This window comes from Ovis canadensis, chromosome X, assembly GCF_042477335.2.
Source record: "Ovis canadensis isolate MfBH-ARS-UI-01 breed Bighorn chromosome X, ARS-UI_OviCan_v2, whole genome shotgun sequence".
NCBI classification, from domain to species: Eukaryota; Metazoa; Chordata; class Mammalia; order Artiodactyla; family Bovidae; genus Ovis; species Ovis canadensis.
In genome coordinates, this window is record NC_091727.1 from 67,679,291 (window position 1) to 67,694,826 (window position 15,536).

The 15,536-nt window shown below is 39.6% G+C and overlaps 1 non-coding gene across 49 annotated transcripts in view; it reads right to left on the minus strand.

Moving 5' to 3' along the window:
- The window catches only part of LOC138931086 (uncharacterized), a 74,749-nt gene that overhangs the window by 41,752 nt on the left and 17,461 nt on the right, over positions 1-15,536 (minus strand). For 44 of the 49 annotated variants that reach the window (XR_011446364.1, XR_011446393.1, XR_011446383.1 and 41 more), the window contains one exon: positions 6,714-6,796. This is a non-coding gene — a transcript (uncharacterized protein). Of the gene's footprint in view, positions 1-6,713; positions 7,434-15,536 lie in introns of those variants that run through there. The other 5 variants (XR_011446387.1, XR_011446380.1, XR_011446388.1 and 2 more) reach the window with 5 other exon arrangements.

Consider the following 15,536-nt stretch of genomic DNA (forward strand, 5'->3'; position numbering starts at 1 on the left):
GGAAAGATGGAAGGCCAGAGGAGAAGGGGACCACAGAGGACAAGATGGTTGGATGGCATCACCGACTCAATGGACCTGAGTTTGAGCAAGCTCCAAAAGATGGTCAAGGACAGGGAAGCCTGGCATGCTGCAGTCCATGGGGTTGCAAAGAGTCGGACATGACTGAATGACAACAAGAACTGGAAGTCCAGTGGTTAGGACTCTGTGCTTTCACTGCCAAAGGACCTGAGTTTGATCCCTGGGTGGGGCATTAAAATGGACTTCCCTGGTGGCTCAGATGGTAAAGCATGTGCTTGCAATGCAGGAGACCCAGGTTCAACCCCTTGGCCGGGAAGATCTCCTGGAGAAGGAAATGGCAAACCATTCCAGTATTCTTGTTTGGGAAATCCCATGGACGGAGGAGCCTGGTAGGCCACAGTCCATGGGGTCACAAAGAGTCGGACATGACTAAGTGACTTCACTTTCACTTGGGGCATTAATATCCTACAAGCCATTCTGAGTGGCCAAAGCCAAAAAAAAATGCAGAACAAATATGCCCCATTTTAAAAATAAATAAAAGATTTCTCCAGATTCCTCCATTTCCTGGTGGCCTCCTAGTTACCATGCCAGAGGCTCAGCCATTCACCAGTTCCTTTGGCTGGTCCAGTAAAATTCTTACCTCCCCTACTGCCTTACTGCTTACAATCCTCTGCAGCCTTGCAATTATGAACCCCTCATTGGAGCTATCATTTGTGCTCCTTGTAACAAAAACTTTACAAAAATAGAGATAAAATATAAAAACGTATAATAAATGTGGTCTTTAAACCCTGTTTGAAGCACAGATCTTCCAAAAAGCCTGAGTGATGGAGTGTTCTTTTGTTATTCACAAGAAGTCCCTTTTGAGCACACCTGAATTTATGCTAACAAAGTGACTCAAAGTGGGCTCGTGGTTTCCAAAGAGAGGGAAGTGCCATGCCAGGAAAATCAAGAGTACTAGTAGATTGTTGGAACTTTCAGCCCTATCCTCTAAGACCTGCAGAGAGAGGAAAGGGGTTGGAGACTGAACTAAGTGGCCAATAAGACCAAAATAAAACTCTAGAAACCCAGAGCTCAAGGAGCTCCCTGGTTGGTGAACACTTTGATGTGCCAAGAAGGTGATATATCCTGGGCCCAAGGGCAAGGGCATGGAAACTCCAAGACTCTGTCCTATGTATCTTTTTCACTTGGTTGCTCCTGAGTTGTATTCTTTATAATAAGACTGTAAATGTAAGTATAGTACTTTCAGGGAGTTCTGGAAATTATTCTTGCAAATTAACAAACCCAAGATGGTCACAGGAATCCCTAGATTCAGCTCACTAGTCAGAAGCTTAGGTTGCCCTAGGATTTAATAAAGGGAATGTTCAGGAACACTTTTCGGATCAGGTGTTAATTTGAGGTAGTTAGCATCAGAATTTGATTAAAGCCAGGTGGTGTCAGAGGGGTCAGCAAGCTAGTGTCAGAACAGTATCATCAATCTCTCACTGTCAACCTACCAACTAACTAAATTACTGACTTTTTCCCAACATAGTATATTTTCATTAAGCAAAAAAAAAAAAAAAACAAAACAAAGAAACCAAACACCCCAGAAGAAATAATAATTACCTATGTACACCTGTCTCAAAAGATAACTAATATACACAATATTGTAAAGCAATTATCCTCCAATTGAAAAATAAATTTTTAAAAAAAATTTTAAAAAAAGATAATCAATATGAACATTCTGTGTCTAAACAAACTTCAACATTTTAAATTTTGATGCAGAAAAATGCATCAAAGGGATTATAGCAAGTTCTTCAATTTCTGATAAGGGAGAAAAATAGTATTGCTTGAATTATGCCCAGATAGCACAATCCATTTTTAAATCTTCTAAAATGGAGAGGCCTATTGTAACACTCAGTTTTCTAATTAAATTCATGTGAAACCATAGAACAAAACTTTACTATTCCCTTGGATTTCTTTCATAAAGAGTGGTTCCTTGAAGATCAATTTCCAAATTAATGTGTGGGGAAGGAATGACACCCAATTTTTTAAATTAACATACTTCTCTCAGTTAACTATTTGCAACAGTATGATGAGGAAAAAGACAAGGAAAAAAATAGTCAATATATCAAAGATTTTGTTTAAAATACTGGGGGCTGTCCTAAGATGGTAGAGGAATAGGATGGGGAGACCACTTTCTCCCCCACAAATTCATCGAAAGATCATTTGAACGCTGAGCAAATACCACAAAACAACTTCTGAACACTGGCAGAGGACACCAGGCAACCAGAAAGGAAGCCTATTGTCTTCAAAAGGAGGTAGGACAAAATATAAAAGATAGAAAGAGAGACAAGAGAGTTAGGGATGGATAACCATCCTGGGGAGTGAGTCTTAAAAGAGGAAAAGTTTCCAAACACCAGGAAACCCTCTCACCCGTGGGCCTGTGAGGCGTTTTGGAATCTCAGAGGACAACATAACCGGGAGGAAAAAATAAATAAATAAAACCCACAGATTATGCGCCTAATGGCAACTCCCAGTGGAGAAGTAGCCCAGACGCTCGCATCCGCCACCAGCAAGCGGGGACTGAACAGGGAGGCACCGGCTGCACTGCTTAGGGTAAGGACCAGGCTGAATGCCCTGAAGGCAATCTGAGGGAGCTAACCTGAGATAGCAACCCAAACCAAGGGATAGCCAGAGAGGGAAAAAAAAAAAAAAGAGGAGAGAGAGAGAACATTCCTGTGAAAAGCTCTAACCTAAGGCACTGCCGTGTGCTCACAGAAGAAAGGACTGAGCAAATACCAGAGGAGAGCTAGCCCACTGCAGACTGGCCCATCCCCCATCCCCCGCCACAGGCAGGGCAGCAGGGCAGCCAGGAGTGGGGTGGGAGGCAGCAGCAAGAGCCAGAAAGGGGCAAACTTGGCCCCAGAGACGGCATTCCCTACCAAACTACGAGCAGGCTTCCAGTTGCTAACCAAGTCTTCCTGGGATCCTGGACAGTTGACATCAGCCAGGAGGCTCACAGCCAGAGATCAACTCTCCAGAGGAGACACACGGCACACCTAAGACAGCGCACCCAGGAAACCAAGCAGCTAGGACCGGAAGGTGATAAGACACACTGTACCTGGGGAGAGTGTGCTCGCCAAGCACCTGGTCGCCTGAGCTGCTCAGACCTGGGAAGTGCACAAAATGCAGGCCAAACCGAGTCTGTGCCTTTGTGGAGTACCCAGGAAATTGAACCTGAGTGGCTTAGACCTGGGAAGTGCTCGCAACCCTGGGCCCACCTTAGACAGTTCCCCCGCAGAGCAACTTGGAGCCTGAGCAGTGTAGACCAAGAAAGCACACACGCCGTGAGCAGGGGCAAACCCAGTGTGGCCAAGACACTGTGAGCACTCCCCAAACACACCAGTGATATTTGTTTGTAATGTTCATCCCTCCCAGCAGCACAATTGAACAAGTGAGCCCAAATAAATGACCACCTTCAGGGCAGAAGTTAGATACTGAAGAGACTTGCAAACAGAGGAAGCCAAAATAAACAAAGAAGTGGGAACTGCTTTGGAACTGACAGGTGCAACAGATTAAAACCCTGTAGTTAGCACTGGCTACACTGGAAGGGACCTATAGACCTTGAGAAGTATAAGGTGGAGCAAGGAATTACCTGGGCATACACACCAAGGAAACCAGAATTGAAAGAGACACGTGTATCCCAGTGTTCATCACAGCACGGTTTACAATAGCCAGGACATGGAAGCAACTTAGATGTCCATCAGCAGACGAATGGATAAGAAAGTTGTGGTACATATACACAATGGAGTATTACTCAGCTATTAAAAAGAATGCATTTGAATCCGTTCTAATGAGGTGGATGAAACTAGAGCCTATTATACAGATTGAAGTAAGTCAGAAAGAAAAACACCAATACAGTATATTAATGCATATATATGGAATTTAGAAAGATGGTAATGATGACCCTATAATGTGAGGCAGCAAAAGAGACACAGATGTAAAAAACAGGCTCTTGGACTCTGTGGGAGAAGGTAAGAGTGGGATGATTTGAGAATAGCACTGAAGCACGTATATTATCATATGTGAAATAGATTGCCAGTCCAAGTTCGATACATGAGGTAGGGTGCTCGGAGCTGGTGCACTGGGATGACCCTGAGGGATAGGATGGGGAGGGAGGTGGGAGGAAGGGAGGATTGGAATGGGGAACACACATACACCCATGTCTGATTCATGTGAATGTGTGGCAAAAACCACCATAATATTATAAAGTAGTTAGCCTCCAATTAAAATAAAAAATAAATAAATAAAATACTTTACAAGTAAGCTTAAGTCACCCTTTGACATAACCTAAAATGCTCATCAAAGAATTTTACATGTCCCAAAGAGAATAGAAATCATATATTTAAACTCACTCTTATCAAAGGGCCCACCTCTTTCTTCCCTTAAGCTGAATGTGATCAATTATCGAATGCTCTAATTTTGATCTATTATTATAGATTCAGCCCAAGTACACAGAAAAGAGTTAACATAGCAGGCCTAAAACTACTAAAGGGAAGGCAGTCTTCAGGAAACTACTCAGACTGGCCTGCTTACATGGCTGGCCCTTGGGTGGCACCAGGAAACTTACTGGTAAACAGTTCCCTACACTGATAGAAAACTTTCCCTAACTGATAAGGGTGGCTCACTATGCCTAAATTGCTTATAAAAATAATATGGATCACAGTGAATATCTACTTTCCTTCTAGAAGTCTGGAATTTTGGTACATGCTAATCAGAAAGTACCTACATGACCAGCACACAATAAAAGCCTTGGTTGCTGAGTTGCTTAACAGGCTTCCCTGGCAGAAACGCTGCACACATTACTGTGTTTCTACTGCTGGGGATGCTCTGTGTGACTGCTCAGGGGAGGAAGAAAGCAGAAGGAAGCCTGCATAGGACTTCTCCATAAAATTCCTTATACTAATTTTAGAAAGGCTACATATCTTTACTATCTTAGCCATAACCTTATGCTGAATCCTGTGATCTAGTGACTCCCAACACACCATTCATTTTTTGATATTAAGTAGCCAAATCATCAGAGAAGGCAATGGCATCCCACTCCAGTACTCTTGCCTGGAAAATCACATGGATGGAGGGGCCTGGTGGGCTGCAGTCCATGGGGTCGCTAAGAGTCAGACATGACTGAGCGACTTCACTGTCACTTTCCACTTTCATGCACTGGAGAAGGAAATGGCAACCCACTCCTGTATTCTTGCCTGGAGAATCCCAGGGACGGGGGAGCCTGGTGGGCTGCCATCTATGGGGTCGCACAGAGTCAGACATGACTGAAGTGACTTAGCAGCAGCAGCAGCCAAATCATACAGACCACCTGTGTTTTCCTTGACGTTTCAAAATGCATTTTACAACCAAGATTAAATATATTTACATTTTAACAATTAGATGTTTTTGGTTATAATTAAATCACTGGATTAGAACTATCAATAAATGAGGCTACATCTATCATATAACTTACAACTCAGTAACTATTTCTGACTTAGAACAAAATGTCAAGCTGGTGTTTAAGTAAAATAATACACTTTCCCAGCTAGGCAGGTTTGTCTTGTTTTGTTTTTGAGAGGGCACATTTCTCCCCACAAAAGAAAAAAAAAAGCTTATTTGTTTCCTAAACTTGTTCCCAGTGAGACACTCTTCTTAGTGATAGTTCTTCTTAGGTATTAAATTGTTATTTGCAGTTAAAATATCTTATATCCCACTTTCAGTTAATGACATTACTATCAAGTTCCAGGCTACTAAAGCAGGTATGCATACTTTTCAATTATAAATATTTCATGTAATTCTCTCTAGTTGTGAGAGAGTTAACTGAGGCTGGTTGATAGGGAGTCAAGGCCCCTTTAAGGAGGAGGTGAACATTTTTTCTTTTTCACAATCTTTTTCCTTAGTCACGTAGGAGATGCTTCTTTTAAGCTCCCCCCCGCCCCAACAGGTATTGCAACAATACATCTCGCTTGAGACCTGGCCTTTCTTTAGGTCTGGAACTAATGATTACACAGCACAATAATACAGCTTACTCATGGCTATGCTTTTCTTAGACTCTATGTTGGTGATTATAATTGTAAAAAATCTTGCTTGGGAATCTGTTTCTTAAGACTTGTACCCCTGATTACACATCAACAGTGTATCTTTCCTGGAACCATCCTCCCTGGCTAATCTTGTACGGCAGTTATCTCAGGATGTATGCCTTGGGAAAGGGTCTGGTGGAACTCTTACAACCTGGAGGTATTCTTTTTATATAATGCCCTGCTTAAACTAGCGAGGGTGGGTACTCTCCTACCCGCTTCTGGTGCCTTTTGCTAGAGGCTTTCTCTATTGCTGTTACTTTAATAAAACTTTTGCACCAAGCTCTGAGTGACTGAGACTCCATCTTTGGTCCCAGAGTGAATTCCTCTCCTTTGGAGACCACGAACTTCAGCACTGTTCACTGTAAGCTATCAGCTGGATGACATCAACAAGGGTAAAAACCCTTTGGTGGCCCACTGTAGCCAACCTCCAGCAATTGTGCCTCAGGAACAAGACAAAGCATATACATGCTACTGTATCTGAACTGACTAAAGTAATTCTCTAGGTACAATTAGAAAATGAGGGAGTTTCTCCTAACAAACTATAACCACTGATTTTTACCATATTCTCCAATACTTCTCCAAATGCATACTTACGTTCATGCCTGCTGCCAGGGACATGTCGACACTCAATCTTTTGTCATGCTCTTTTTCATGGAAACAAACCAGGCTTAAGGACCCTGAAAGAATCCATTACAACTTCTGTGACTAAAAATTATGCTTCATAAGGAAACGATGAGTCAACTGTACAAAGATAAATTACAAGGATAATCATCATAGCTAACATATAATGAGAGGTAAATAATCAACATGCCAATTTACTACAAGAAACATACCCATCTATCTAACCAGAATATTTGTTTCCACACAAGGAGCATATTCTTTGTAGCCAAATTACAATCATGAAATTGTTTAATCAGGACAGAATCTGAACAGGAGGCATAATTAGAGAAAATATGTGCTCAATAACATCAAAGACATTCATGTCTATACTCCAAAAATTTAACAGTGATTTTAGTTGAATGATGAGATTACAGCTTATCTTAACTGCATCCTTTATATCCTTGTATTATCTGAATTGGTTATAAAATAATAGTACCTCTCTATTTTATAACCAGGAAAAAAAGTACTTCCATTTTGAAATAAGCTAGGAAAAATAACCAGCTATTAAAATTAATAAAAAAATTGAGGCTACATATGGCATAAAATTCCTAAGGAATAACATAACAAATATTGGGGGTAATCTATATGATGAAAATTATGATTATTAGGACATAAAAAAACTTGACTAAATGTCTCTAGAAGAACTGTTACAAGTATGTTAATTCTTACCAAATGAATTTATAAACCAGATGCTATTTACAATAACTATTCTTAAGTGAGTTTATTTTTTTTAGATGAAGCAGAATTTTACAAAGTAATTCTTAAATTCAAGTTAATGATGAATTGGAGATCAGCAGCTAAGTAGACACTGTGAAAGAATAAAACAAGATTTGCTATGAACAAGGAAGGGACAGAACAGGGGTCAGCAAACTATAGCCAATGGGTCAAACCTGGCTGCACACAAATTTTGCATTTGCTGTCTCTGGTTGATTCCCTGAGTGAATAGCTACAACAGACTGTGGCCCACAAGCCTCATATATTTGCTATTTGGAATTTTATAGAAAATTTTACTCTTGCAATAGGTACTTTAACTTTGCTGTCATGTCCATAGACTCTTCTCTAAGAGCTTCTAAGGGAGTCAGTCCATAAAGGCCAAGAGAAGGCTAATTTACAAGGTAAATACAATACATGAATACCACAAATACAGAAGCTGGAAGGTATAAAAATAAAGGTTGAGAAGTCAGTGAATAGCAAAAGAAGTATGAACAATAGTAAGGGACTTTTTAAAAATACTGATGCCCAAGGCAACTAAATCACAGTATTCCACCCTGGTTTAAAGTTCCTCAGATGATTCTAATGTACAGCTCTGATAGAGAAGCACTGACCTAGGAAAAATAGCAAATGCAGAGTAGCTGAGTGATGTCAATGATGTAGCACAAGAGTAATGAACCAAACCTTAATGAATGAACCTTAACCTGCTGTTAAGGTGCCCAGAGATGTTCAAATCCAGTTTTCATAATCAATGTTGTTCCTATATTCCACATTGTTCAACATATTTATATACAATAAACCCCTGTTAATGAGATAGGCTAAGTGATTTTTCATTTCTTGAGATAAAAAGAGCCAATTTAGTTCAGAAATATGTATCAGAAATACAGTCACATGAAACAGACCCCCAGCAGAAATATAAAACATTTGAAATTGTTAGAATATGATAATAAGGCGAAAAATCATATACGATTCCCTCCAGATACCAGGATTCAATGTCTTTTAGAAGTCCAGGTTATGTTGTGCCAAAGCCACTAATTAGACAACTGCCTTTGTGACTCATACATATACCCACTTAGGGTGAAGCACTGAGGCAACTGGTAGTGGCTGTATTATAGCAACTACAAAAAATAAGGAAAGTAGGGTTTGACAGTTATTTCTCTTCTGACAATGATGTGCAAATTCCAATATAACCATGGGGTGCTGACCCTGGAAAGCATGACTATATCTCTGTCATAGCCAGACATGGTGCTCAGTTACCATTCTAATATGCATGGAATAACATGGATTAGATCATAGGTTACTAAGTTTGAGAACCACTGGACTAAATGTGTCCAGTGTTCAGGCTCTTACAAATATACTCTCACATCCTTCTAAACACCACCACCCTATCTATCATCACAGCTGTAGCATAGCCCTAATGACCAGCTGTTGTTTCACATTATCTAGTGTTACATCCTCTCCACTGAGCACAGTTGATGGTACCAATTCATATACTGCCAGCAGCTTATGACATGTCTAAACATGAAAAGGCACTGCATAAATAAAAACAGACTAGGCCAATTACATTCTCACTCTTTGGAATTTAAGTAGAAACAATGAAAACTAGGTCACTACCAGTGCAAGCTGAAGCTGAAAGCCTCATCAAAGTAGGGTAGTGGCAAAGTCAGTCAGGAGGAAGAAAAAAAATAGTAGAGAGGAGAATAAAATGTAGAATAGCAGATCAAATAGCTGATTTAATTCAAGTCAACAACACAATGGAAAAGGTCTACAAACTCAATGTGCTTAAGTGCCTAGAGCCACCACAGATATAATTTGATGCCACATTATTATAAGATTCCTATGAAATCTCTATCTTCCTTACTGTGGATATCTTACTGTGTATCTATATGTTAAATGTCTATATCTTGAGCTAATCCTGTGTCTTTCTTAAGAACTATTTTCAATGTGAAGTTTTTAATGATGTTATAAAATGAAAAATGGATTTAAGTTCTTATTCTTATTAAGCTCTTATTATTTTGACTACATATTCTTTAATCTATCTTCATCATGTATGCAAACATTTTTCTTCCCACATTATAATGTGTCTGCCACGTTTATATACAATTTAGAATGGTACCCGGAACTTGCTAAGAACTCTGTGTTAGTTGTTACCTTTATCAGTGGGAAAACTAAATAGTCAAAAGTCCATAGAGTTAAATAATTGAAAAACTGACCACCTTCTGCACCCTGTAATACACACTCACCTAAAATACAATTGCTTGAAATACATAAAATAGTATATCATGTGAGTATATGATTAAAAGAAAGCTTTTGGGGCACTGGAAATCTGTCAGTGTATGTGTTTATGAATAAAGGGGAGGCGGCACTCGAAGGTGCTAGGTCTTATTTCTTGAAACCAGAAATCCTATGCAATTTAGAAAATAACGTAGAATTGGGATACATAACCAGAACTTTGGCAGGAGTAAAATATTTAGACCTGGTTATTACTTGGTGGTGGGACAGAGAATAGACAGACCCACCACAACTCAGGCTAGAATGTTAAGGGCCTACAGGAACTGTGACAAAGTTATTGCCACAGGACCACACATCCAATGAAGTTAGGTTTTGGCACAATCACAACAGAGAAAACTAAAGAGGTCAAAAAGATCACAGATAGGTGGATACTTCTAAAATTGGCAGGGAAATTTCTAAAGTGGCCTCATGATATCACTTTAGACTGTAGCACATGGCTGGACTTACTCTCCAACATTTCCGCTTAAGTAAGAGCTGGAAAAGTATAAACAGAAGTATCTTTAGAAACGAGAAAATGAGATGAGGGTCACATGTGCCTAGTGGTCCAAGATATAGAAATGCAATACAAACATACCTGAATCAAGTGGTGGCTACACTCAGTCTCATCCAAGGCAACCTGTTCCACTCATAGAGCTCCGGAGATGAGGCAGTCTCAGAGAGCAATGAATCTTAGTATATGACCTATCCTGTCATCCAGAGCAGAATGTACCAGGTGTGAGACACACTACCTAAGTACTGTGTCATTGCTTGACTCAAAAACTGACTACCTAAGCAGGGGTGAGTTAAGTCACTTAAATCCTTGCACTGAGGAATAAACTTTGTGAAATACAAAAAGAGTGAAGCAGAGGGAGCTAAATATTAAATGACAGTGCTGGGACACTTAAGGTACAGCCAAGGACACTGGTGCAATAAGCAAAGTTTAGTAACAACTGAAAATTTATGAGGAAGCAGAATATAAATAAATCTAGGAAGTAAACTAAAGCTCAAGTGATAACGAAGAAGGCAAAAAAAAACAGAGAAAAGGAGGAATTATTTCATTTTCTTTAGTTTTTAATTGTCTTATTCAAACACAAGATTTTCTTTATTTGGACTCCTATGAAACTTCTGTCTACCTTAGAACTTGGCCACGCATAGTCGTGGGTGGTCCAAATTGCCTCACTGACCCGAGAGAGGTCTGTTTCTTGAAAACGAAAGAGGCTACAATACCAGAAATTGCTAACAGGATTCCAGCCACAACTGAAGCTCCCCAAAAATGTGAGTCTGCTGGAACTGGTTAGTGTCACAGTAGGAGATAAGGAAGTGAGAATTCCGCAGCCCCCCACCCCACCCCCCGCCATATATTAGAATAGAATGATAATAGCCACTCTGGAGTTCATCTCCAGAACTCTACGAGTGGAAACTCTACATGATAAAGCTGCTAATTAGGCATTTAAAACCATCAACAATGAGGCTGTGAGGGATATGGGAACTGCTAACTGTTCCAATAGAGTAACTTCCAAGTTTCTCTTTCATGGCCAGGTGGTAAATATTTTAGGTTTTGCAAGCCATATGGTCTATGTCACAACTACTTTGCCACTGTAGCATAAAAGCAGCCAGAGACAATACATAAATGAATCTGTGGCCATTTTACAATAAAACTAAAATCTGAATTGTGTATAATTTTTATACATTATAACCTATTATTCTCCTTTTGAATTTTTTCAACTGTTAAAAAATGTGAACATCATTTGTCACTCATAGGCTGTAAAAGAAAAAACAAAACAAGTAGTGGGCGCATAGGTCATAGTTTTGCTGACTCTTGGTATATAGAAATGGAAGGTTGTAACAAAGATGGTCATGCAGATATTTTTTAACCTGAAAGATTATATTTAACATACTCAAGGATACTCTAATGACAGCAAACTTTCTGTTTAATGGACTACTCCTGTTCTTTTTTTAAACTATCTTAACCATTTTTAAGTGTATAGTTCAATAGCATTAAGTATATTCATACTGTTGAGCAACAAATCTCTGTATCTTTTTCATCTTGCAAAATTCAAACTCTATACCTGAGAAACAACTCTTTTCCCTCCTCCCCTCAGCTCCTGGCAACCATCAGATTTTTAAGAAACACTGTGCCAGAGGAGATCTGTCTATAGAAGGGATTTAGGTCAGAGGATGCCAGCTTGCTCACACTATTCCATGCAGTGCCTTATAAAGTTGTCTAATCTACACTAAGAAACACAATTACATTGGATCAAAGATACACATGCATACGAACATATAGCTGGAACGTAAATTTCACAAAGTACTTACCCTTTGCCAGATGGAGGATAATATTTTTTTCATTTTTAAATTCTATCTTCATCTATTCTTTCCTAATCTATTCTAATCTATACAATTCCGTTTAAAACTATGGCCTAGTTTTAATAGTACCCAAGGAAAACTGTTAACCACAAGCCAAACTAACACACTCATATTTTACACCATACGGGAAAAAGGTAACACTACAAACAAGTCAAAATTATAAAGAAGCAGAAGCTGTGAGGTTATAAGAACATTTATTTAGAAATACACTGTGTTGGCCTGCAGCATTTAAACAAATTTAAACTAATGGCTCAAACTCAGGCTCCTTGTGGAAATTATGTCAATATTGGGCTGCATTTTTACTGGGCAAAAATCAACAGAAGCCAAGGAGCCAACCCATGACTGGGTTGCCTTCTAATTTTAGAGCAATTAAATGACTTTCATCCTTTGGCATGAAAGGTTCATGTTCCAGTGGACCACAAACCCAAACATACCCCCTTAGAAGCATCAACTGCTCTTTACCATTGAATCTGAACTCTTTTCTTCTTTTAAGAGAATTCTCTGTTCCATTGTCTATCAAAAGCAGATCAATAGAACAAAAACCAAAACAAAACAAAAAGCAAAGTTTCAAGATATTAAATACCAAAACCATCTTACACATTTATTCCACCTGGACCTTGCATGCATTTGCAATTGCAACCCCTGAAATAAAGGATGGAAACTAAAAGAAATGAAGTAAAGTAAAAGAAACAGAGACTAAGTGCATTAATTATACTAACTGCAACTGCAGAACACAGAAGTAAAGACCCAAAAACTTCTGCTGCTGGTACATAAATATCTAACTAAACTGGGATAAGTCAGGCCTGGTACACTTATGAGGGCTTCCATTGTGGCTCAGCTGGTAAAGAATCTGCCTGCAATACGGGAGACCTGGGTTCCATCCCTGGGTCGGAAAGATCCCTTGGAGAAGGAAATGGCAACCCACTCCAGTATTCTTGCCTAGAAAATCCCATGGACAGAGGAGCTTGGTGGGTACAGTCCATGGGGTGGCAAAGAGTTGGACATGGCTAAGTGAGTTAACACACACATTTGTATTCTTAGGAATACGTATTTGTATTCTTAGGAATTATAACTGGGCTATCAAAAGTACTAATCATAGTTAGCTATGTGAACTGAAGCTGAAAGGATAGATAGCAAGCCAACACAATGAAGACAGGTGAGGTCACAAGGGCCAAAAGCAAGCAAAACTTATGACAAGGTAAAGCCCTCACAACTTTAGAAATCAACTATAAGCTAACAAAAATAAATACAGTATATAATTCATTGCGGGGTGGGGGGGGATGAAGCTCTAAGTAAGCAGAATCTATGAATAAGCTAAAAATATAAGGTACAAAAAAAAGTAAAACAAAGTGAATTGGCAAGTCGATAGGCAACAGAAGTAAGACACGAAAGTTAAGAAGAATAGCTAAGTTACATAAATAGTATAATCCTAACATGAAGTTCTACAAGCTCCTGCTGCTGAGTTTCCCAGAGCTTCTCTGGCCCCAGGTCCCATCCCTAAATGGGCATAACCATAAAAAGGTCTCCCAATAATTGGAATTTCATGTGATCCCAGTCATCAGTATCTCCCCATAAGTCACCAGTCAATAACCTGTCATTAGCTCACTGGAGAATTTGTCTCTAACAATCAGAAGTGCTTAACCAATTGTAAGAAGCAAAATAGCCCCTCAAGAGGAATGCAATGTAGGGAATTGGCTATGATCTTGCAGAAAATCCCTTGTTTTAAAGATGCTGTGCAAACCAGCTTGTGATATAGAATTTATATTTTATACCAACTTCAGAAGGTGAGATTTTGAGGGACTTGCTATGCAGCAAATAAGCAGCAAGCAGCGTTAGGGAGCTAAACCAGATAGAATAAAGTAGACATGTCATAGTCTCACTCGTGCCTAAAATTCTTCTGAAGGAAACTGTACTGGAACAAGTCTACCTTAAGAAAGCATTCTTGTGACCAACCATTCCTTGTGTGAATCCATAGCTCTTCAGATCAAAGCTAAGTAAGGATCAGACCTGAGGACAGACATCCACAAGCCAGTCGATAGCGTATGACCAGTCATGACATGAAAACTATCCCCAAACAAGGATGAGGTGAGAAAATTAGATTCAACTTACAACTGAGGAAAAACAGAGGGACAAAAACTATGCAGCTGAAGTGAATGGATATGCAGTGAAAGAACATACCACAGCCTATGTAAGACTCATGAAGGATTTAAGTAAGATGAACTGGTAAGCACAGAAAACAGAAACTAAAATTAAGCAGAAACTATCCATCAACAATCGAATAAAGAACAGAGGATGAAGACTTCCTTGTGGTACAGTGGATAGTAAATCATGTGCCAGTGCAGGGGACAGGGGTTCAATCCCTGGTCTGGGAAGATTCCACATGCCACGGAGCAAGCCCATGCACCACAACTACTGAGCCTGCGCTCTAGAGCCTGTGAGTCACCGCCACTGAGCCTACATGCTGCAACTACTGAAGCCCAGTGCCCTAGGGCGCATGCTCTGAGAAAAAGAGAAGCTACTACAATGAGAAGACCCATCCACCAAAACAAAGAGTAGGCTCCACTCACTGCAATTAAAGAAAAAGCCAGTGTGCAGCAATGAACACCCAGCACAACTAAAATAGAAAGAAAGAAAAACAAAAGAACAGAGGATAAGGAAACCAGATAGCAGCAGGAAGAGACTCAAGGATATAGAGAAAGTAGGGTCATGTAGTCATTTGTGAAACTACTGCTTCCAAAGATGGTTAGGTATGGCACTTTTGGATGTCCCATGACTGGGTTGTCTTCTAATTTTAGAGCAATTAAATGACTCCGGATATACCTACAACAGATGAGTTGTGATAGTCTAAAGCACTTCAGGATTATAAAAAGGGAAATAAAAACATTTCCACATAGAAATCAATACGGGGAATGTCCTAGACCTGCCAAATAACAACTGCTACCTCTACAGTCTCAGGAAACTTAACCCACAGACAATCAGATTCACAATTTAATGACAACTGGGCAGCAGAGAGAACAAGAATACAAACAGATAGTTTGCAGAGAGAAAGATGATACAGAATGGAGGCCACATCTACAGAGACTGCACAAACTCAAGTTATGAATGAGAAAAAGAAAAAAAAACCTAAGTATTCAGTAGCTTAGTAAGCAGAGACATTACTTTGCCAACAAAGGTCCATCTAGTCAAAACTATGATTTTTCCAGTAGTCATTTATGAATGTGAGAGTTGGTCTAGAAAGAAAGCTGAGTGTTGAAGAATTGATACTTTTGAACTGTGGTGTTAGAGAAGACTCTTGAGAGTCCCCTGGACTGCAAAGAGATCCAACCAGTCCATCCTAAAGGAGATCAGTCCTGAATATTCATTGGAAGGACCTATGTTGAAGCTGAAACTCCAATACTTTGGCCACCT